Below are 23,257 nucleotides of genomic sequence, written 5' to 3' on the forward strand. Positions count from 1 at the left end.
AGGAAACTGAAATTTGGAGGAGTTAAATGTCTTGCCCATGGTTCTGTGATGAGTCAGAATTTGAACCCAGGCCTCTCTGATGACAGATGCTGCATTTTGGACCACAGACCCAAAAGACCCCATGTGGAGCATGCCCCCAAAAGATGGGAAGCAGCCTCCTCCAGACTTATGCTGCTCTATCAATGTCCCTTAAGGTAAATGGCAGCCGGCACAGTGACGTATGTGGTACCAGGCCGATCAGAAGCCATGGTGTGATGGGGGGAAGATCTTGGGGTGCACAGGGGTCAGAGAAAGTGGCCCCTCATCCTTTCTTTCCTAGATCTCATCTTCCTCTTGGGAAGTCTTTGACTCTGACCCATCCTCACACTCTTGGTAGCAGAACTGCCGCTCACAGTCCCTGTTTCTCTCCCCATCGTCCACCACGCCCCAGTCACTCTGGTCTTCAGAAAACCAAGCTTCTTCCCCTCTTCCGGGACCTCTGCCCATGCTGTGTCCTCTGCCAGAATATTTTCCCCTGACTCCAGCTCTTCACAGAACCAACCAACCCCAACGATTGAGGTGTCAGGTCGTAGCTCATCTTCTCTCGGGGTCCCTTCCTGACCACATCCCCTAAATCTGCCACCTGCTTCCATCTCTATCACTTTATTGTTTCCAGAACACTCTCACCACCAGACATCATCTTGTTCATTTACTTGTTTGCTGCTCTTCCCGCTGTCTCTCCCAGCATCCAGAGCAGCTCGACATCTCAGTGCTCAATAAATAATAGTTGAAAGCACAAATGAATGGAGGCCCCCTTAAAGTGGCAGCAGCGAGGGGATCCCTGGGTGGCTCAGTGGGTTAGTGCCTAACTTTGGCCCAGGGTGTGATCCTGGAGACCCGGGATCGAGTCTCGCATCGGGCTTCCTGAGTGGGGCCTGCTTCTCCCTCTGCCTGTGTCTCTGCCTCTCTCTGTGTGTCTCTCATGAATAAATAAATAAAATCTTAAAAAAAAATAAAAAATAAAGTGGCAGCAGCGGGAAGTGGGGTGGGGCTCCACAGATTCCGCTTGGGGTGAGCTCCATGTTTTGATGGTGCCCTGGCAGTAGTGGAGTCTGCCCCCCTTGGAAGGTGCTCAGCAAAGGAACAAGTGGGCTGGTGTGGACACAGCCTACGAGGAACGTGGCAGGACGTGGGGAGCCTAGCCCAGCTCTCCCATGCCAGGGAGCCCCAGGAGAAGCTGTTCACTTTGCAGGCAGCTTCTCTACAAGGCTCCCCAGATCCTGGACTCCCAGGGCCCCTCCTTGGCTCCCGGGCTGAGTGGGGCTGGGCGGGGTTGGGCTGGGCCAACTGATTCCCACTTTATTATGTTATGATGACTTCCCCCTCCCCGGAATGATTAGGCCTTAATAAATAACATTTCTCTCCGATATTGTGCCATCATTAATTCTGCTTAGCTCTCCTCGGAGAAAATTTTGTGGAAACATTCTCAGTGCTGCTATTTAAAGCTAAATTAATTTGGCTGATTATTTCTGTCCAAGTAGATTTGTGCCCAGGCAGCTGGGGCCAGGCCTGAGGAGAAGCAAGTTGGGTGCTTGTCTCTTTCTCCGAGGCCTTGCTCCGGGTCTCTGCTTGGCCCTTGCTGTCCATATCTCAGGCTTGAGTCCTCCCTGGCCGGGGAAGAAAAGAGTGAAGGGGGCCTGGATCCTGATTCGGGGGGCACAGGCCCTCCCAGCCTCGTCTAAGGTGAGGATCCATTAGCCATTCTTTTGACCACTTGCCTCACAAAGGCTTATATGGGTGCCATGTCCTTACAGAAGCCACTACTGTGATGCTGGGCTTCATCGCAGGATGTGGGAATCTGTGAACCAGGATGCGGTCCTACCAACCAAAGCTGAGTTCAGTGTAACCTCCTAGATTTCTCTGTACCAATTTTGGGGTGTTGTGTAAAAATTGGGGTTCTGAACCTCCTGGGAGAACTCTGTGCACCCAAAAAGCGTTCTAAAGAACAATGAGATTGGCAAGCAGTGGTCAAGTGGGCGGCAGGGTCCTGCACCCCAGAGCAGGTGTCCAAGTCAATGATGCTGGTGCAGCTCTACTGAGTTCTCTCTAATGGGGAAGGGCTGTTGGAACACAGCAGGTTTCTCTGTAACAAAGCAAGATTCTGTGAATTCAGATTTCTATAAAATCACCAAGGGTTCGGCACGACCAAGCATGCTTCTGAAGAAAAAGGCAGGATTCCGTGTAACTTGGTGAATTTCTGTATAACCAATCAGGGTTTCTGTAGAATAAAGACAGTCTCTGTATATCAATATTGGAATCTGTTTCAAAAAAAAAAAAAAAAAAAAAAGCCAAGAGCAGAGTTCTGGGAAGCTGGGTGGAGTTCTGTAGAAACAAGTGGAATTCTGCATAAGAGAGCAGACATCAGGGTGCATGAAGAGGGCTCTGTGGCAAGTGCAGGATTTCTGATAACAACAGTGCAGTTATGTATTCGGGGGTCAGAAAGCAGATTTCTATCATGAACAAAGACTGAGATCCAGATAAAGCAGGGCTCTACACAACAAAGCAAAGTTCTCTAAGGTCTCAGACAGATCATCATTTTAAGTGACCAAGAGCCTTGCATGTGTGCTCTGTGCAATGGGCACAGTCCTAGGTGGCAGACAGGGCACAGCATGCCTCGGATGGTCTGGCCCAGGCCCGGTCCCTGCATCCTGGCTGCATGAGAGCCTGGGAATGTGATTATTTAACATTTGTAGTGACTGTTGTGGGAAGCTGGTCTTGCCAGAAAAAGTAGGGGCTTCCTTAACATAGTGAGGGGGTTCTAATGTAGACCAGCCAAAAAGAATGGCAGATTTCCACTGCCTCTGGCTTCCATGGGTCAAGTCTTTCCAGCCGCAAGGCCTTTGCTTGAGCTGTTTTCTGTCACTCCTCTGCCCCATTGCCTTCCTACCAGGTACCTATAAATCCTCCATGTACCTAGGTCTCAATTTAAATATCATGAACTCGTGGAACTTGCCCTGACCCTTCTCATGCAAACTGTCCGCTCAGAGACAGCATCTTCTTTTCCTTCCTTGTACTTATCACACTGTGTACATACATATTGATTTGAGCGTTTGTCCATCTCCTCTCCAACTGCTTTCTTTACCCCTGTGCCTGGGCTTCCACTCCATAGAGAAATGGTCCCTAAGTCTCCACCTCCAGCCCCCAAGGCAGCCCCGCATCCTGGACAGTGCCACCTGGAGGTTATGCACACACCTTAGTTCCACGTGTCCCAAACTGGGCTTGTCATCCCTCAAGGGGGGCTCACCTCACAGTCATGGCGTGTAACCAGCTCTGTCATCATCCTTCCATCCTCCAAAAGACATCTTGGACTGTCTCCATCCATCACCCATCACCAGCTTGGTCTGTACAATCTTTATGACCCATCAGTCTATTCTTCACCTGCCTGCCCTCAGGCTGACCCCTCCCCACGTTCTTCTCCACTCCTTGTGCTGCTAATTAAGGAAAAAGTGTTATTTCAATGGGGAGACATTTTCAATTGCAATACAAAGGCGTAGGGTAGCAGTAGCTTAAAGAGGATCAGAGCTGATTTCCTTCTCATGTAAACATGAGGCTGGTCACAAGCATTCCAATTTAACATGGTGGCCCCTTGGAGTTGGGGATCCCTTCTATCCAACTGTCCCCCAACACTCCTCAGGGTACTACTCTCCTTAGCATGGGCGAGATGACTCCCCAGCATGTCCACTGGGTTTGCTTTCCTGCCAGTTAGGAGGGAGGAGAGAGGGCCATGGAGAAGGAGGGCCAGCCAGCTGCCTTCCTCAAGAGCATACCCAACAGTGCACACACCACTTTCTACCCGCTGCTGGCCAAATCTGGCTGCAAGGCAGGCTGGGAAATGTGCTTGTTTCTGGAGGGCTATGTGCCCAGCTAAAATCCAGAGCTTCCACCACTAAGGGAAAGGAGAAGCACAAGCAGTGTCTGCAGCACTGGTTTAAACGCTACATAGCACAGACATGAAAAGCAAGCATTTACTGAGTTCCCAGAAGACATACACTTTCATTTGATCTTCACGACCACATTTCAGGGGCGAGCGTCATCTCCCTTTTACAGAGGGGAACACGGTGAAGAGGGGGCATTAAGTGACTCCTTAAGGATGGCAAACCTGAAAGTGACAAGATGAAGTCCAAAGTGATGGCATCTGATGCCGCGGAGCCCAGGATTTATCCATCACACCATAAAGGAGAGAAATTCCTAGGAAGGAGGGACATTGCTGGTTTGCTCCACAGCCCCATTCCCAGTACTTCAAACAGTAGGGGTGGCTCATGAACATTTAGGGACTGATTGGATCTGCTTCTTTCTCTCTGTTGGTGCCTCAATGGGGAGAGGTGCCTCACCTTTCCTGTAGGAAGGACTTCCCATTCCTGTGGGAATGTGCCTGACGGGTTTCCAGTCCCTTACTTATCCCTCCCAATGGGGGCACGGGGGCACCCGCACTGTGTCTCCACTCTCCTTGCTGCGTGTGTGCCTGCATGTGTGTGTGCATGCATGTGTGTGGTGGGGGGACACGTTCCTCTGTGAAGTCTGGTTTTCGAGAGTGAGAACTCAGCTAGAAAGAACTCTTGCCATGGTCTCCTGGACCTCGAATTGTCTCGGCGCTTCCCTCTTCATAGAGTACTGCCTGGGAATGAGAGGCTGAGTAGCCTGAAGGGGGCTGTTACTCCCCGATACAATAGTGAGAGCTAATATTCGTCAGTCCCTCACCACATGCGGGCTCTGTTGCAGGTGCTTACACGTGCTGCATTTACTTCTTAGGTGCTCTGAGTCGAGTGCTCTTGGTAGCCCTGTTTTATAGGAAGGAACCCAAGGCACAGAGAGGTGAAACAACTTGCTCAAGGTCACACAGTAAGTGACTAAGGCCCGGCCCTGCCTCTGCAACTCTACACTGTCACTGTGTAACAATGCACTATTAGACAGTCAGACACTTCACAGCTGACAAAGGTCTGTTGTAGCTGTAGCTGTGTTGTCATTCACATTGAAACTCATTTGGCGGATAAGGAGGCTGAGGCTCAGAGGGGCTAGTGATGCTCCTAGGGGGGCCAGCTTGCCGCCGGGCTTCTCCACAGCTCTATGTGGTCTCTAGTTGGTGGAGGCTTGCAGAAGAATCTAGTCCTCAAGTCCTTTTGGCTCTGAAGGCAGCTGTCTGGCTTGCCTGCCTCTCTTCCCTCCAGGGGAGCTTCCCCGGCACTCCTAGGCCCCCCGCCCCTGGCAGCCCTCCCTCCCTTCCAGCTGTTCCAGCTGTGCATGTGTAGGGTGGAGTGGTGGTGGGTGGTGGGTGTTGAGTGGGGAAAGAAGGCTGTTTATTTACGATGTGACAATTTTGATGTATTTGCTAGGGGGAAAAACACCCCAGCACCACACAATTAAATTAAAAGACTGGCGGTTGTGGGCGAAGCTCGTCTACAGCTGACTTAGAACCAAGCAGACTGGAGAAAAACAACAGAAATGGCTGTGGCTTCAGTCTCTCAACGAGCAAGTCCCCTTGCAATTCTTAGTTGCTGCTCTGGATGGGCCCCAGCTTGCCCAGGCATGCGCCCTGACCAGGACCCTGTTGTGGGAGGTGGAAGTCTGGGGGGCACGTCTATGTGTTTATTGGCCTTCAGGATGCAATGGGACTTCCTGAGGCATCAGAGAACAAAAGGCCTTCATGTTCTCTATGGACTGCTCCATCTTCTCCGTACAAAAGTGTAGCCATTCTAGTGAACTTCTGCCTCCCTCTTCTTTTTCTTTTTTAAGATTTTATCTATTTACTTTAGAGAGAGAGAGAGAGAGTGAGAAAGAGAGAATGCACAAGCAGGGACAGGGGCTTGCCCAGGAAGTAGAAGCAGGATCCCTGCTCGGCAGGGAGCCCGATATGTGGCTCCATCCCAGGACCCTGGGATCAAAACCTGAGCCGAAGGCAGACACTTACTGACTGAGCCACCCAGGCAGCTGCCTCCCTCCTTTCTTCACCCAGTAAGTCCTCTGGGGGTTCTAGCACCTTTGTATCTCTCCAGTCCATTCCTTACTCTCTCTCTTCTCCTTATTGGGATGCTCATCCCGTGTCTCATCTGAACTATGGCAACAGCCTCCTACCTGGCCTTCCTGCCTCCAGTTTTGCCTGCTTAGATCTACCCTACACTCAGCTTTTATTCTCCTACCTGCATGGATCCTGAATTTGTTAGCATGTCACTGAAAGCCTTTGTATTAGTCAGGTTTTGGCTATGATAATGCTATATAACAAACAACCCCCAAATCCCAATAGCTTACAATCACTAACTTGTTTATCTCACTCATGGGTCTTCAGGTGGTTTGGGAAACTCTGTGTCAAGCTGTAAGCTGGGTTCAGGTCTGTGACACATAACTCCCATCCTGGGATCAGCAGCTCCTCAAAGCACACTCTTCCATGGTGGGTAACAGAAGCACAAGACGCCATGCTGAACCCCATAAGCAAATTTAAAGATTCTGCTCACATCAAGTCCACTAATACTTAATTTTTTTATTTCTTAAAGATTTTATTTATTTATTCATGAGAGACAGAGAGAGAGAGAGAGAGAGAGAGAGGCAGAGACACAGGTAGAGGGAGAAGCAGGCTCCACGCACAGAGCCTGGCATGGGACTCGATCCCGGGTCTCCAGGATCAGGCCCTGGGCTGAAGGCAGTGCTAAACCGCTGAGCCACCAGGGCTGCCCCAATAACACTTTATTGGTCAAGTCCACACGAGTTGTGGCCAAGCCCAATGGGGCAGGGAATATACTCTACTTCCTCTAGTAGAAGAATTGGGAGTAATGATCCAATTTGTTATAGTCCTTCACAACTGTGGTTCTCAAAGGCATTGTCCTCGCACAGTTACCAGTGTCACCTTGACCCCACCCCAGACCCACTGAGTCAGAAATATGGTAATGGGGCCTGGTAATTTGAGTTTTGGTAAACCCCCAAGTGATGCAGACCATAGTTTGAGAACAATTGCTGGACAACCAGGCTGCCCACCCCCTCCCATTTTTTTTTTTAAAGATTTTATTTATTTATTCATGATAGTCACAGAGAGAGAGAGAGAGGCAGAGACACAGGCAGAGGGAGAAGCAGGCTCCATGCACCGGGAGCCCGACGTGGGACTCGATCCCGGGTCTCCAGGATCGCGCCCTGGGCCAAAGGCAGGCGCCAAACCGCTGCGCTACCCAGGGATCCCAGCCCTCCCATTTTTTTTAATCCTTGAGTCCCATAAGCTATGTCCCTCCCTGGAGCCTTTACCTCCTCTCTCTGCTGAAATGCTCATTCCTCCTCCATCTGGCAAATTCCTGCTCATTTTTTTTTCTGCTCATGTTTTAAGGCCTGAGCCAAATGTCTCCTCCTCTGGGAAGCCTCTCCTCCACCCCTACCCCAGGCAGAATTAATCATTCCTTCCTCTGCGCTGCCACAGGACTCATGGAGATATACTCCATATAGTGGACCTCAGAATATATGGCAACTTTGTGTTTGGGATAGGGCATCCTCCAGGGTCAGGACTCCATCTTCATTGGCTATTTCATCCCCAGCACACTACATATGTCAAGTACATAGTAAGCACCCAATTACTGTTCAGCGATTCTGTGGCTAATTTTCAGGTTCTCTTACTGGGCTGCCTCAGGAGCCCAGACTTCCCAGAACATTAGGGGGCAGGTATTGATAGAGAAGGGATCATGGGCAAGGATGGTAAGGACAGCCCAGTCCGGGATCCACTCAAGCTGCGAGTGTGGGTCGTGGTAAGGTCTCGGATCCCTGGGTATGGGCAGGAAGCAGATGAGGAGAGCATCTGGTGCTCAGATGCCCAGTGAGCTGTCCTCGCTTATGGCAAATCTGGTAAAGGCTCACCCGGGGAGTGCAGGGCTGGAAAAGCTCTGATTGCTTATCAGACATTGGAACAGCTGACCAGCCTTCAGACTGGGGGATCTTGGCTACCACTTCCATCAGACTAGGAGCTCATCTGAGGCAGGACTATGTCTCTTCCATCAGGTTGGTGGCTCCAGGGCAGTATGAGTTTTCTCTGCCCCATTGGACAAGGAGAACCCTTCCTCTCCAGTTGGGCTGTGTCTTTCCCATCACACTTAGGGCTCCTGATTCAGAGACTGGGTTCCCCCCACCAGACTTGGGCATCCTTTGGGATGGGGAGAGGCTGTGTCCTTTTTAGTCCTCTGCCCAGAGGAGGAGGCAAAGAACTCTCAATTCACTTCCTACAGCTGAGATCCTCCTAAGGCTCTGCTCCATCAACCCATCCATTGCTTTGCCTGCAAACCCAGTGTGTCTCCAGATGAGCTTTCTCCTCCCTTCTAGAAACACTGAGAGAACAAGCAGTCAACCCAAGGAAGAAGAGATTTCGGTGGCCCCGTGGAAGGATGGGAGCTGGGGCACCGGGTGCCAGGAGGAGGGTAGATGCAGGCCAGGAGGAGCCCTCGGCTCTCTGATCGTTGCCTTCCGGGCTGACAAGTATATTTCAAGGGAAATAGAACCTGCACATTCAGCCTCATTTGCACTTAATGCATCTGGTTGTCAGTGGGCAGGCGGCTTTTGATGTCTGCATCTCGGCGCCCAAGACTTTTTAAGCCTCTTTTCTTTGAAGCCAAGGAGACTTGTGTTTCTGCCAAGGAGTAAATAGACTTGCATACCTCCAGTGTCTTATTAGTCTTTAGAGACCCAGCTCCCAAGCACCCTGACGCCTGGAGGCCCTCCTTCATTTGCGCAGCCTGCCAATGCCCGTGTGGGACGTAGCACAGGAAAGCCTTCAGAACACCGTTTTTGATAGCACGAGATTGGGAGAAACGGTGGGAGGTTTCAGGATTGGGCTCACCAAGCTTATCCTTCTAAGAAGCAAGGGAAGGGAGCCTGCGTTCCTGCCAGGGCTTCTAGGGCAGCTTTCTGCTTCCCCACGATTTCATCAGTGTCCCCATCTCCTCCTGCCTCTAAAGTCATCCTTACAGTGGTCTTCTCATTCCTAATACAGGCAATTGATGATTCCTCAGTCTCATGGAAAGCGTGAATCAAGCGCCTCTAGAGAGCTTGGCTGTTTTTATTGATCTGAAATCATCTTCACAATAACACCAGGCTTGCTGTGCAAGGCAGCTTTTGTAGTGGGCCTTCCTTTTGGAACATATTGGTGCCTTGAGCCCCTCCTTATAGAGATTTTGGAAGAGACACAGGAAAACACCTAGGCCCCCTCTGCCCAGTCCCATTGCCTCTGCCTCCTGGCCCCCGATCTGACCCCAGCTCCATCTCTACTCTTCTTGAGACTTCTGGAGGGAGGAGTCCCACTTTGGGTCTGTGGTTCTCCCTCCCATTAAGCCCCAAACTGCTCCAACCAGAGAAATGAAAGAAGCTGCCTTCACACTGTGATCTACAGGACATCTTAGATGTGAACTATAAATTGACAGAGCCTCAGTGGCCACCAGCTAAACTCCTGTGACCCAGTGGTGAGTGTGTAGCATGGTAGTGGTGGGGTTGGGACCGAGACTTGGCTTCCTTGACCTTCAGCCCTAGTGTCTTAGCCCTGACCATTGCAGGTTGAACTTGAGAAAGAACTTCTTGCCTCTGACAGTTGACAACAAACACAGAGGCTTCTCAGAGTTGGCTGACAGAGAGCTCTAGGTAGCTCAGCAACCAAGGGTGGCCAGAGAGCTTCAGCTGTGAGTCAGGAAGGATGACCTTGACATCTAGCTGTATGCACCCCTCTGGCCAGAGCAGAGATTTCCTGTGACTTGGAAGGACAGCCCGTGGAAAGCAGGCCTCACTGTGGAGCCGAGGTCACTAGAGGAGGGGGCACCTGGCACCAGCCTCCTGCTTAGAATAGACATAGAGTCATTATCCAGCAAGTACCTATCATAATCCTGGAAGACACGCAGTTCCCCTCCGGTGCCTTCAATCACCACCCTGAATGCGAGCGGAAACTTGAAGCAGGCATCAAACCCACGCAGATGGAAGCTGACAGCTCAGTCTCCAGCCTGCTCCTGTGCTCCCAGCTCAGCCAGTTTCCAGGGCTCAGAGACACCTGGCTTGTGAGGAGGTAGTGCTTTGTCCTCACCAACTCTGGCCTAGCTGGCGGGAGAGGAGGCAGCCCTGGTGGATGGGGGTGTGTTGGGGTCCCTGCCCTGGGAACTTTGATCCCAGGTCGGTGATGCTCACTTCACACAGGGTTGCAGGAGATAACATGTGGAATGCCTGGCACGCACTAAGCTCTTTATCATGGCAGTAAGCCTACTATGTTCCTAGAGCTCCATCCTCCCAGATGCTGGGTCCTGTCACCTGGACACAAACCCTGAGGAATAAACATTGCTGGGCCAAGGCAACACTAATCCAGTTCTCAACCCACCCACAGGGACCCAGGCTTCTCAAATGGCCTGAGCCTGTGGGAGGAGGGGCTCCCACAGTGGGAAGGGCAAGATGTGAGTGCCTTTGTTTCAGCTCCCCGGGCTGGTGGGCTTGGCTAAGCCCTCCTCTTCTCTGCACCCCAATTTCTTCACCCACCAAATGCAGGGAGGCCTGGCCGCTGAGAGGGTACCTAATGGTTGTGCAGATGCAGGCCTCCTGGGCTCTTTGGGCCTTCCCTGGAGTCCCTGGGGTCCGAGAGGTGACAGGTCAGAGGAACACTGATTCCCCATCACTCAGGCTTCCTATTAGGAAGGAGGGACCAGGAAGCGGTGGGAGCTCACTGCTGCTGGTGACCACTTCCAAGGGTCTAGTCTGTTGGGCAATTGCCGGAGGCCACGCCCCCTCCACATTGGTCCCCTGTGGGCCTGGTCCACGTGGCTACTGGCCCCTCCAACAAGGGACATTGTTAACCCAGGGCTTCCACTCATGTCATATAATGTCACAGAAAGAATACAAGTTTCAGGTGAGACAGACTTGGGTTCAAATTCTGTGTGTAGCTTTAGACGAGTCCCTCCTCCCATCTGTGCTATAAAGTGGGGACAAGTGTGCCTTCTTCACGGGGCTGTTTGAGGATTAAGTGCAGCCTTGTGCATGGAGCACACGCCTGGGCTTGGCACTGCTTGTTTCTCAGTAGGTATTAACCCCCCTCTACCCAGCAGCCTCACTCAGGGCCAGGTACCTGGTCTCGGGGGGTGGCAGGAGGGTGTCACAGCCACTAGAGGGTCACTCTGTCTGTCTTCCCAGGACCTGTACCTTCCCTGCCTGCATCTCTTATGTGATGCCCCAGCCAGAAGCAGAAACCCCAGATGTGGTGCCTTTCAGAAACAAGGCCCATAGGCTAGATTTGGTGAAAAAGTCATCTTTGAGGCATTTTCGTTTATTCGGGAGCACAGAATGAGGCACAGACCAGGAGGCTAGTTCCAGGAGCCAGGCAGACATGAAAGCTGGTGCTCTAGCCACAGAGCTGTGCAAGGAGAGGCTTCCAGACCCGGGGCTATTCCAGGAGGCCAGGCTGCCAAAGCTGGGTGCCCTCTCACTGCAGCTCCTCCACATCAGGGGGAGGGGTGGCGAGGTGAGGAGGGATGACCATAGCTTCAGAGCCGGGCTGCCTTGGACACGACTCCCAACTCTGCCACTGGAAAGCTGTGTGGGCTGGGGAGATGAAGTTAACCTCTCTGAACTTTGGTGTTCTCACCTGCGGTGGGGACAACCACAGTTCTCCGAGCACCTTGGATGGAGTGCAGATTCGATGAGGCACATTTCTGCAGCTGAGAGTCCGATTCACAGCAGGCACTTCATGAATATTTGTTTCTTTCCTCCTATTGAGACTTTTTTGTTACACTTTGATTTAAGGTGATTTATTATGTTTGATACTGAGGACCCAACAAGGAGTAAGATCCAATAGCTACTTCCCAGGATACCACAGTCCAGTGGGAGGAGCTCTCCCCCAATCCCCCCCCCCCCTTCACTCTGGGACTGCAGGTAGGGACACAGGAAGACCTGTTGGAAGCTCTGCTTGGGGCGCCTGGGTGGCTCAGTTGGTTAAGTGGCTGCCTTGGGGTTGGGTCATGATCCCAGGAACCTGAGATGGAACCCCTCATGGGGCTCCCTGCTCTGCGGGAATCTGTCTCTCCTTCTCCCTCTGCCCCTCCACCGCCCCCTGCTTGTGTGGGTGCAAATAAATAAATAAATAAATAAATAAATAAATAAATAAATAAAATCTTTTTAAAAAAAGAAAAAAGAAAAGAAAAGGGGATGTTCACAGGCCCAGGGTATATAAGCTGGTGGTCTCTGTGTCCTTTATCCCCAGGCCTTGTCTTCTCTTAACCTCTCAGTTGAATGAGGCCCTTTCAAAGAGGTGTGTTCCAAACCCCTTCTATTTGAGCCCAGCTGAATATGGGGAAAACCCTGGGCCTGTGAGGAACCGGGAACGGTTGATCTTCACTCCCAGCACTGTTTCATTCATCCCCTTCCTCCTGCCTTGCAGAACCCTTACTTCATTTCCTTAACCAAGCAGAGCTCAAGGTCAGGTTAAAAGCGAAAGGACTTAAAAAACAAACAAACAAACAAACAAACAAACAAACAAACAGGAGCAGGTCTGGCTCTCCAGGATTGGGCTGGAGCTGGGGTTTTGTGTTGGCAGGGCGCATCTTGTCCCGTGGAGATGTAGGGGAGGAGGCCAGGGGGCGAGCCCCAGGGGCCCATTGCTACTGGTAGCTTATTTATTAGCCTTGAGTATGCTACTTCTCGGGCCTCCGTTTCCTCATCTGCAAAATTCATCTGCAGAATTCGGGGAGGATGATGTTGTGGGCTCCCCACCTGCAGAAACACTTGCCACCCCCTTTTGCCTGCTTGCTGCAGTTGCAGCTCTCCCGAAGAGAGAAGGGGGCTGGGAGAACCAGGGTGACACCTTCCTAGAGGTGCTGCAGGTCTCCACGGTCCCGCTACATCCTAGCTCCTAGGTGTGACTGTAGCACCATGCGCCAGGGGTTTTTGGAACAAAGAGCCAGGATGGCATCCATCACAGTGAGTGCTGCTCAGGTGCTGGCATGCTCTCTGCATTCTCTTGGGAGGCACAGCACTTATTCCTGTCACACTGGGTTTGCTTGGACTGTCTGGGAGGTTCCTTTTGGGAACAGCCACGAGAGCCCCTGGGAGACTTGGGGTGGGCAGGGGACCCATGAAGGCATTGATTGCTCCAGGCATTGGACTTGGCTCGTTCTTTAAATCATACCCTGCTCCTTGTGGGGGCGAGGGGCTTCAGAGCCATGCCAGCCACACCATGGGTCAGGGATTGGGCCTTGGAAGGAGGACCCAAGTGCTTCCCCATCACCCCCGCTCCCTGAACTGTGCCCCATCCATGGCCATCCTGTAGCTCTTGCTCCTCCAGGTGTGCCCCTATCCTCCCCTGCTCCACACCATCCTCAGGTGACACCTGAGTCCTCAGAAGCTACCCCATGTCCATGTGACCCTGTTCATCCTGTGCTCTCTAGGTCACCTGCCCCATACCCCTACTGCAAACCAACACCCCACTTGCTTTATAAACCACTCGTTTCATCCTCATACTTACCTGGGTCCCTTTGTGGATGCTATTCCCTGGCCAGCTTCTCAGCTTATTCATTTTTTTAAAAAGATTTTATTTATTTATTTATTCATGAAAGACAGAGAGAGAGAGAGAGAAAGAGAGAGAGAGAGAGAGGCAGAGACACAGGCAGAGGGAGAAGCAGGCTCCATGCAGGGAGCCTGACGTGGGACTCGATCCCGGGTCTCCAGGATCACACCCTGGACTGAAGGCAGCGCTAAACCACTGAGCCATCCGGGCTGCCCTTCTCCACTTATTCAATCCCAAGCTCAGGCATTACTGAGAAGTGCCTCCGGCCCCCCTCCACCTGTCCCTTCTTGCTTCCATCCAGCACAGGTCACAGTATGGCATCTTCCCTCTGTGGACTTCCACGGCCCGCCTCCTCTGTGAGACCCACAAGCAGAGAATTCTTATGATTTTTTTCATTAAATCTTTGTATCCTCAGGGCCTAGAACAAAGCTTGGCAGAGTAAGGGCTTGACAAATAATTGTGGATGCATCTACAGAGGGTGCAGGCTGTCTGGAACCTACTAGAATAGGGAGGAATTAATAATAAACATGCTTATTGAGTGTTTACTATGTGCCAAGCATTTTAATGACAACAGGTGACATATATTGTGAGTGTATACTGTGCAAACAGAATAATATTTATTCTTCACAATAGCCAACAGAAGTAGGTATTTCCAAGATTCCTCTTTTATATAGGCATGGAAACTGAGGCACAGGGAAATGCCAACACTTGTGATGGAGCATATTCCCCAACTGAGGCTGTCTGCTTCAGAGCCCAAAGTCTCTGTCTGGCTCTGTGACTACCTATCTCCAGCTAGGGCACTAGTTGTGAGGCCTGGAAACGTCCCGAGGACGTCTGCCATTGTCTCTTCACATAGCAGGAAACCCAAGTCCAGGGCCAGGAGAGCCTTGCTGGGCCTCCTCATCTCCGCTGTCGGTCCGCCTGCTTCTTGCTTGGCTTCTCCCTCTTGGCCTCCTCCTCAGAAATAGGAGACGGGGGTTGGGGGGTAGGGTGGGGGTGTGGGGTGGTGGTGGGGAGTTGGGGGTGAGTAGGCAGCTCCTTCTGGTCGGACCCTGCCCATCCTCAGCCCTGTTTCCAGGCAACTTGTTTTCTGGACAGTGCCCCCTGGTGTGACTATGTTGCCATGGTGACCACATTTGGTACAGGTGCATCTTCACGATGGTAAAGGATGCAGCTCCAGTTCCTTCCCTCTGAGGGACTCAGGGATGCACAGCTAGGTCCTCTGCCATTCAAAGTCACCAGGCACATGCCAAGGGAGGACAGGGTTAGGTTCCTGGTGGGGGTGGGGGAGGGGGCGGTAGAGACCGGAGGGGGCTGGTGAGGGAGGGAACAGGACCCAGAGCCTGGTTCACTTGCATGCAAAAAATTCCCCTCCCAATTCACACTTCAGCATCGGAGTCTAACCTCTGGCCTCATCTTCCCGGAGCAAGGAAGAGAAGAGTATTTCATTTCATATTCTTTGGAGGAGGAGTCATCTTTTATTTTCCTTTTCTAACTTGAGAAGTATATTAAAAACACACACCCTAAGGTAAAGGTCACCCCCACTGCCACTACATAAAATTACACAAAAATAAAAATTGACTCTCCTCCAAAGTAAGACTTATCATTCAGAAGTTAAAAACTGTTAACAGGGCAGCCCGGGTGGCTTAGCAGTTTAGCGCTGCCTTCAGTCCTGGAGACTTGGGATCGAGTCCCACGTCAGGCTCCCTGCATGGAGCCTGCTTCCCCCTCTGCCTGTTGTGTGTGTGTGTATCTCTCTCTCTCTGTCTCTCATGAATAAATAAATAAAATCTTAAAAAGAAAACAACTGTTAACAGTTTGTGAAACCTACTAATTGATTATTTCTAGGCTTATACAGATATATTCCTCTCTCTCTCTCTATATATATATAATATATATTCATATCTGTAAAAATATATTGTATTAAATTGGAATCATACTCTACAAATTGGCTTACATCTTGCTTTTTTAACTCCACAACGTATGCTGGAGATTCTCCGTATCAGTAAGTATTTTTTTTTAATATTTTATTTATTTATTCATGAGAGACACAGAGAGAGAGACAAGCAGAGACACAGGCAGAGGGGGAAGCAGGCTCCCTGCAAGGAGCCTGATGCGGGACTCGATCCTGGATCTCCAGGATCACGCCCTGGGCTGAAAGGTGCTCAACACTGAGCCGCCCAGGCATCCCCCATATCAGTAAGTATTGATCTATTTTATATTACTGAGGAGAGTTTTAGGGTAGAGAAAGAGGAGGCCTGAAGCAGGGCAGTCCTGGGGGGCTCCCTGAAGGAGGGGGTGACTGATGATCTGAGTGGAGCAAGGAGATGGTTACAGCGACAGGAAATAGAGCTTATTATCATTACAACGTGCCAGGTATGGTAATCCCATCATCCCATTTACTTCCCTCACAATCCACAAAGGAGATCTGATCCTCCTATGTTTATAGGCGGGAAGTGAGGCCCAAGCTCACAGCGCTGGGATGTGGGGAGAGACCAGGACCTGATGGGACTGGCACCGGCCAAGCCTGTGGGGATCCCCCCTCGCCCTCAAGTAAGGCAAGCTGTTGCAGGGAGCCCGGCACCCTTTCCCCAGCCCCCTCTGTCCTTTCTCTTATGGCAGTTGGAGCCAGGTGCAGCTCTGCGCTCCACGGAGCACTTTGGAATTCATAAAATGGTAATTTATTGAACAAGCCTTTGGAGAAGGGAAGTAATGAAAACCGCTATATAAATTACGAGGCCATTGGTGTTATATGGCTGGAGCTAATGCTGTTGGTCTCCCGAAGGGTACAGGATGCCTCCCCCGACTCCACCCTTCTTGGCCAAGATGTCAGCCCTTGGGGAAGAGCCTCCAAGAACAAAGATCCTCAGGTCCACTAGACCTCTGGGCCTATGCCTGGGCTTAGCTGGGGAAGCTCCCTGGGCCTCAGCGTCCTCCTCCTCGCCACAGTGGAGACACCCGCCACCCCCCACAGTGCTTTGTCGATGGACAAGGGCTGTGCATGTTGGGCTGCGCGTCTGTTTGGGTTATTATTACGACTGTACTTCCTCAGCTCGAAGATCCCCGTTATCTTTCCTTCCAACACTTGAATTCCGGCATCAAGATGCATCTTACACGTAATGTGATGTGCCTCCCCTTTTGCCCCTGAAAAGCTTTTTTTAAAAAAGATTATTTATTTATTTATTTATTTATTTATTTATTTATTTATGATAGACACAGAGAGAGAGAGAGGCAGAGACACAGGCAGAGGGAGAAGCAGGCTCCATGCAGGGAATGCGATGCGGGACTCGATCCCAGGACTCCAGGATCACACCCTGGGCCAAAAGCAGGTGCCAAACTGCTGAGCCACCCAGGGATCCCCCCCTGAAAATCTGTTAACTTGACTTTTCCTTAAAATCAATGGCCTCTTAGAATTGAAGAAACATGACATTATTGTGGCTCTTGTTGTTTATTGCCATTAGAATTTTGCAGCCTGGATGCCGCCATCCATTGCTTCTCTTACAGGAAAAGAGTTCCTGATGGGGGAAGGGCCTGTGCCGTGTGACCCCGAGCAAGTGACTTATTGCCAAGAGTGGCCAACGTCGGGCTAGTCTGAAACTGATGATTTTCCTGGGATGTGGGAGCTTTAGTGCTACAAAGGGGCAAGTCGTGCTGCTGTCTCTGGACCGTGGCTTACTCCCCCCATCTGCTGGGGACGACTGTGACGGATTTGCCAGACAAGCAGCCTCCTGCCATGCAAGGTCCCTCTGACGCGTGTCCTTCTGCTGTGGCCATGAGATCTTAACCAGAACAACCCGGATGGCAGTGCCTGTGAGCACGAACCCCAAGGCTTTGGGAGTGGATCGTTCTCGTAGCTAGTGACCCATTTCCAATGGTCTGGGGAGCTGGCCAGAGTCGCCACTTGCATTGGTGGGATTTTCGTTCTCCCTTGCTTCTAGACTCCCTTCAGGAAACAGAAAGGTCCTGTCTCAGAGATTCAACTAACAGATGAAAGAAATGAGGCCCAGAGAAAGTAAAGACCTTTCCATACAGCACATCCTTGCCAGGCCCAGAAGGGAAGGGATGTGGAGGCAGGCCACTTCTTCCCTGCGAATGCTGTGCCCTAGCTTTCCTGGTTTGGTTACTCAGGAAGAAGTGGGGGTGGAGACGAGGAGGGGCTGGTGCCTGAGAAGGCCTGGAGACTGGCAGCTCTCTGCTAATGACCCTCCAGGTTGAAAGGGGGCTGGAACTTAGGCCTTACTCTGGGCTTTTGCTGTGTGGCCTTGGGCTGATTGCATACCGTCTCTGGGTCTCAGTTTTCCTATCTGCAAAATAAAGAATTTTGGGGGGTGCCTAGATGGTTCAGTCGGTTAAGTATCTATCTTTGGCTCAGGTCACAATCTCAGGGTCCTGGGATCAACCTGTGTTGGGCTCCCCGCTCAGCGTGGTGTCTGTTTCTCCTTGTCCCTCTCCCTCTGTCCCTCTCCCAACTCATGCTTGGTACATGATCCCTCTCTTAAATAAATAAATAAATAAATAAATAAAGTCTTAAAAATAATTTTGGTTAATAAAGTGGTTTCTAAACTTATTTGGAAATCGGACTCACTAAGGCAAGTTGTTAAAATACACAGATCCCCGGGCCCCACCTCAGGCTGAGCAGCTCTAGGAGAGGGCTCAGGAGCCTCTGGATTTAACCAGCTTCCCTGGTGATTCGATGTGATTTATGTCTGAGTTGATAGTTGGGCCCCTGGGCTGGGTGGCCGGGAGGTGGGTGGGAGAAGCCAGACTGTGTGATCCTGGTGTCCATGGGGTAGGAGGAGGCATTACAGGAGAGCATGGTGAGTGAGGCGCGGGGCTTCAGAACTGCTGACTTTTGTCTCTTGGCTGGGTGACCTTGAGCAAGTTACTTAACCTCTCTGAGCTTTCGTCTTCTCATCTATAAAAAGTGGAGTAATAATTCCCTGGAAGGGCCATTGAGAGGATTAAATTATATGATCGATGCTGGAGGATTCCTGTTTCCCTCTCCGACACACATCTAGCATGTCAGCCCGGCCCAGCTTGGCCCACCCCATCCTGCGGCGCTGACCGAGTCTGGCTCACATCTTTGTCCCCTGGAATCCGGGGGGCCAGAAGGTGAGTGACAGGGCCATGGAGGGCAGGGATAGGGCCTTGACAGAGGAGAGGAAGGAGAGGGAACGGCAGAGGGAGAAGAGAGGGAGTGGGAAAATGCAGAGGGTCCTCTGGGGACTGAAATATGTTCCTTCATTCCGGAATGTGCTTCTTAATCAACCTAATGGGCCTCTGCCCGAGAAGGGGCCTCAGGAGCTAGGAAAGATGGGGATGGCAGCCGAGGCCGCCCACTCGGGGCGCCAGAGGAAGGTCCTGGGGGAAGCGTGGATGCTGGGCTGGCTGTTGGGACCTTCCCCCTTCTCCTTCCTGACCCTCTCCCCAGCCTGGGCCTGGGTCCTCCTGGACTGGGTGGGAAGTGGGAGCCACTGACCCCGGGCTTTTGATATCTGACCTCTGACTTAGCCCAGCAGCCTCATGAGTCCAGGGTGAAGGAGCCACCACGGGATGGGCCAGGGGTCATGGTCACGGCCGAGGCACTCAGGGGTGGCTCTTTCGGGCCATCAATCAGTGAAGCTCCAGAACGTCCTGCAGGCAGTGGCGCTGATTCTTGGCCCGTTGCGCGGGTGCCAGCTTCCTGAGCAGGGGAGCCTTGTGCCGCAGGGGTGCTGAGGTGGGAAGTGGGGTTGCCGTGTTCTCTCCACCTCCTTTCCTTTCTGTGCCTTGGAAAGACCAGCCATGGGAAGGAATCGGGGATCACGGGTCTCCCAGCTCCCTGTTAACCATTCTGGCAGGGGGACGTCTCAGGTTGCTTCATTCTGAGCCTTGATCTTCTGGACCTTAAAGTGGGGCTCCTGACACCGCCCTCCCTCCCGGCAGCGAGGGAGGAATGTGGTGAGTGAAGCGGTCGGGCAAAGTGGATGCTGTGGCCCCCTGTGAGCTGTGGTCCCGCTCGGGTGTCTGTGGAGGCGGTGGGGAGTCTCGGATCCGGATCCGGCCAGCAGGGTGTGAGGGGGCGGGGGGGGGGGGGGGAGGGGGGCGGGGCGGGCGGGGTGGAAGCAGGAAGACGGAGCTTGTCGCTTGTCCCAGGGCACCGGGCAGTGTCCTTCCGGAGTGTAGGAGCTGAGGGATGCGAGGAAGAGGGCCGGTTGCGGGTTTTCCAGGGCTGTGCCTCTGACGCCCCCTCAGAGTGTGTTCTCCAGCAGCCCCGGGGCGGGCCAGGACTGGGGCCGCTGTCACAGCTTGAAGGGCGCCGGGGCATCCCTTTGTGGGTACAAAGGCCAAGAGGGCCAGAGGACCAGGGGCAGGGGAAGAGCACAACCCCACAAATCTCAGGTTCCTGGTCCTGTGTGCATTTTCGACCACGTGATGATGATGACAGTGATAAGAACAGTAGTACCCATGAGCGCTTATCACGCCTTTCACTAAGTAGTTTCCTCACGTCCACTCATTGAGTCTGCACACCAACCCTATGGAGTCCGTATTACGGGTTATCCCCATCTGACTGTCTGAGTCCCGAGGGCACCGAAGAGCAGACAGGTTGGGTGACTTCCCAAGGCCGCCCATCTGGACGTGGCAGGGCTGGGATTCACGCCTGGGCCTTGTGGGCCAGGACCCTGGCTTTCGTCCACCACGCCCTGAGATGCAAGTTCCCAGTGCAGCTCACGGATGGTCCCCCCTTGCCCTGGTGCCCCCATTCCCAGACCTGTGGGTGGGGGTGGGAGAGGCAGGGTGCCTCTGTCTGGGGCCCTTGCCCGGAGATGATTAAGTTGATTGCCTTGAGAACATTTTTTGTCTCCCTGGTGTCAAGCCCAGAACAGCCTGGGAGACAATGGCTGCAGGAATCACATTTGTTCATCTTGCATTCGTTAATTTATTTTATTTTCCATCCTTAGAATTAGGACAAGCCTCTTGAACTCAATATGCAAATGTATGCAAAGCAAGATGAACAGGCATCTTTAAAACCTTGACGCTTTGTTTCCCCTCCTTGCATTAGGGGAATTACAGCTCCCCCCCAGCCAGTGGGTGGAAGGGCGGTGGGGTGGAGGGGTGGCGGGGTGGCAGGGCAGGCCTCAAGAGGGGGGGCTCTTTGTCCTGTTCCAAAGCAACTTTCTTTTTTTCTTTGTTTCTTTGTTTCTTTCTTCTTTCTTTTTAAAAAATATTTTATTTATTTATTCATGAGAGACACACAGAGAGGCCGAGACAGGAACGCAGGCTCCCCGTGGGGAGCCCAATGCAGGACCCCAGGATCATGACCTGAACTGAAGGCAGACGCTCAACCACTGAGTCAGCCTGGTGCCTCACCAGTGAAACTTTCTGTCCTTGAACTAATTTTCCCGTCCCTGGGACACCTTGCAGTGGGTCTGCATTTCACTAGGAGGCCAACGAGGCTCAAAGCAGTGAAGTTGCATGCTCAAGATGGCAGAGGAAGGAAAGAGAGGAGCTTGTGCCTGGGGCTTTTGACTCCAAACTCCGTTCTCTTTGCTCTGCTCCTGACACACGCCTTCTCCTTCTGCCACAGCCTGACCACTAATTTCTTTTCTAACCCTCATGTAGCGAGGGACCTGCAGCTCAGTGGCCTGGCTGGGCCCGGAGCTGAGCCTGTGGCTCTTGAAAGGCGGCGTGCAGGGAAGGACTTTTAAGGCTCGTATCCCCACTACCTTCTCTTCCCCCTCAGTCCTTCCTGCACCTGGCCTTGGTCCCTTGGCCAGGCGGTGGAAAGAGGCTCTGACTGCTGCCCTGCCCTCCTCCTGCCCTCCCCACGGGGCCCAGTGGAGCGGGTTATTGCTTGCCAGGTGTTTAACAATCTCTCGGATCAGAGGCCTTGGCCTAATTGCTAGAAAAGCCTCCCTCAGCTCCCCAGGAAGCAAAAGTTGACAGATTTCCCAGCAGCAGTCATGTTGCTGGAGGGGAGACGGAGAGAATCAGAGAGAAGCAGAGAGAGAGAGAGAGAGAGAGAGAGAGAAGTGAGTAACAGGATGCGAGGGACTTCCAGGTCTCCAGGAAGGAGGACTCACCCTCCCTCCTCACCTCTCCACCTCCCCGCCCTTCCTCATCTCTCTTCTTAGTCTACCCAGAACCCAGTTGCAAAGCTACCATCCTGAAGGATGAGGACAGAGCCATAGAAGGGCCTGGGGACAGGAGTGGGGCAGTGAACTGGGGTGGGCTGGATGGGGAGGGTGGGAGCAGGCCCCTGGGAAGAGGCAGAGAACATTAGGGAGTCTGAGGACGAGCCTGTGCAGGCAGGGAGATGTTTCTGCATTCTTTAGACCAATCCCCTCAGTGGGTTTGTGCAGACTCTAAACCCAAGCTGGGACTATCATCTAGCCTGTGCCCTGCTTCCCTATGTGGATGGCCTCACCCTTGTCCAAAGCCCTCCCTGTCCTTAGACCCAGGAATGAGAAGTTTCCAGGCCCAGGCCAGGTGTCATGCAGACAGACCACAGCTGCCTCCCCGGGCATTTTGCACCTGTGCCTGCACCCATGGAGCGTGTTCTAGGCTGCAGCCTGTTGCTTGGGGAAGTATGCCCAGGCACAAAGCGAGGCTGCAGGCTGGTGTCAAGGGAGAGGTGCCCACCATCTGTTCTGTGAAGAAACAGATACCGTTAGCTCAGCCAACTCAAACAGCCGGGATGAAAACAGGTTCTCCCGGAATCCCAGCACCAATGGGCAGCTTCTCCATGAGCAATCTCGGGGCCTGGGCAGAGGGAACCACAGCAGCCCTGACCTGGGCATCAGCTAGCCTTCCCTCTCCAGGGGAGGTGGGCACAAGCAGGTCACCCACCCCCTCCCGATCCCCTTCCCTTCAATGAATTATTCTCCAATGTCAGGTTTTACTCGGAAAGAATGAGAGGGAGTTTGAAAAATAAATAAACATTTAAAAAAAATCAATAAATAAGAGAGCAGGCCACTCTTTTCCCCTTTAATTTTTTAAAGGAATAATTAATTTTCCCTTTGCCTAAGTACCTGTCACCTTAAATTAATGTCTCTGAGAGCGAAAATGACGGAGAAGTTGGGTCATTAGGCAAATTTTAATTAGAGGCTCAGATGTCCTTTACTAATAAGATGCTACATATATTTCCTTCTGTTCTGCCTCCCGACTGCCAGGACGTCTCTGCAATGCAATTGAGGCCTCTGGGGGGCCAGGGAGCTGGGGCCTTGGGCAGACAGGTGTGGGGCAAGGGAGGGCAATGGTGGGGGGTGGGTTTCCATGCAGGGGACTGGGCAGGGTAGGGAAGGGGAGTGTAGGGAGAAGGAGTCCACTCCAGGGCCTGAACCAGCTCCACTTTTCCCAGTGTGTGTTGTGTGTGTGTGCGTGTGTGTTGTGTGCATACACATGTGTGCAAAGACACAGTCTATCGGAGATAGCAGAACGGTCAAGAGGTTGGGTTCAGAAGCCAGGCTACTCTAGATTCACATTTAAGTTCTAATTATATATCCCTGAATGGTTACTTAACTTCTCTGTGCCTCAGTTTCTTTACCTGAAAAATGAGGATATTGGGTGCCTTCCTCCTACAGGGGTTGGAATGGTTCAACTTGACTTAATAAACCCCTTCGAAAGGGGTCTGGCGGTGGTAAGCCCTTGGTGTTGGCCACATGCGCTCATGTGCTGGTGAGAGTGAGTGAGGGCATGCGGTGTGTGCTTGTGTGTGTGTTGCCCTTCAACGGAGACAGCACTGAATTTGGACTC

At 52.2% G+C, this 23,257-nt stretch overlaps 1 long non-coding RNA gene across 1 annotated transcript in view; it reads left to right on the top strand.

Annotated features, from left to right (window-relative positions):
* LOC111097425 overlaps positions 1 to 17,889 on the top strand; it is a 35,834-nt gene extending 17,945 nt beyond the window's left edge. The window contains exons 4-5 of the long non-coding RNA XR_005364663.1: positions 87 to 194; positions 17,027 to 17,889. This is a non-coding gene — a long non-coding RNA (uncharacterized LOC111097425). The remainder of the gene's footprint in view (positions 1 to 86; positions 195 to 17,026) is intronic.
* The last annotated feature ends 5,368 nt before the right edge of the window (positions 17,890 to 23,257 follow it).

Source organism: Canis lupus, chromosome 9, assembly GCF_011100685.1.
Source record: "Canis lupus familiaris isolate Mischka breed German Shepherd chromosome 9, alternate assembly UU_Cfam_GSD_1.0, whole genome shotgun sequence".
NCBI classification, from domain to species: domain Eukaryota; kingdom Metazoa; phylum Chordata; class Mammalia; order Carnivora; family Canidae; genus Canis; species Canis lupus.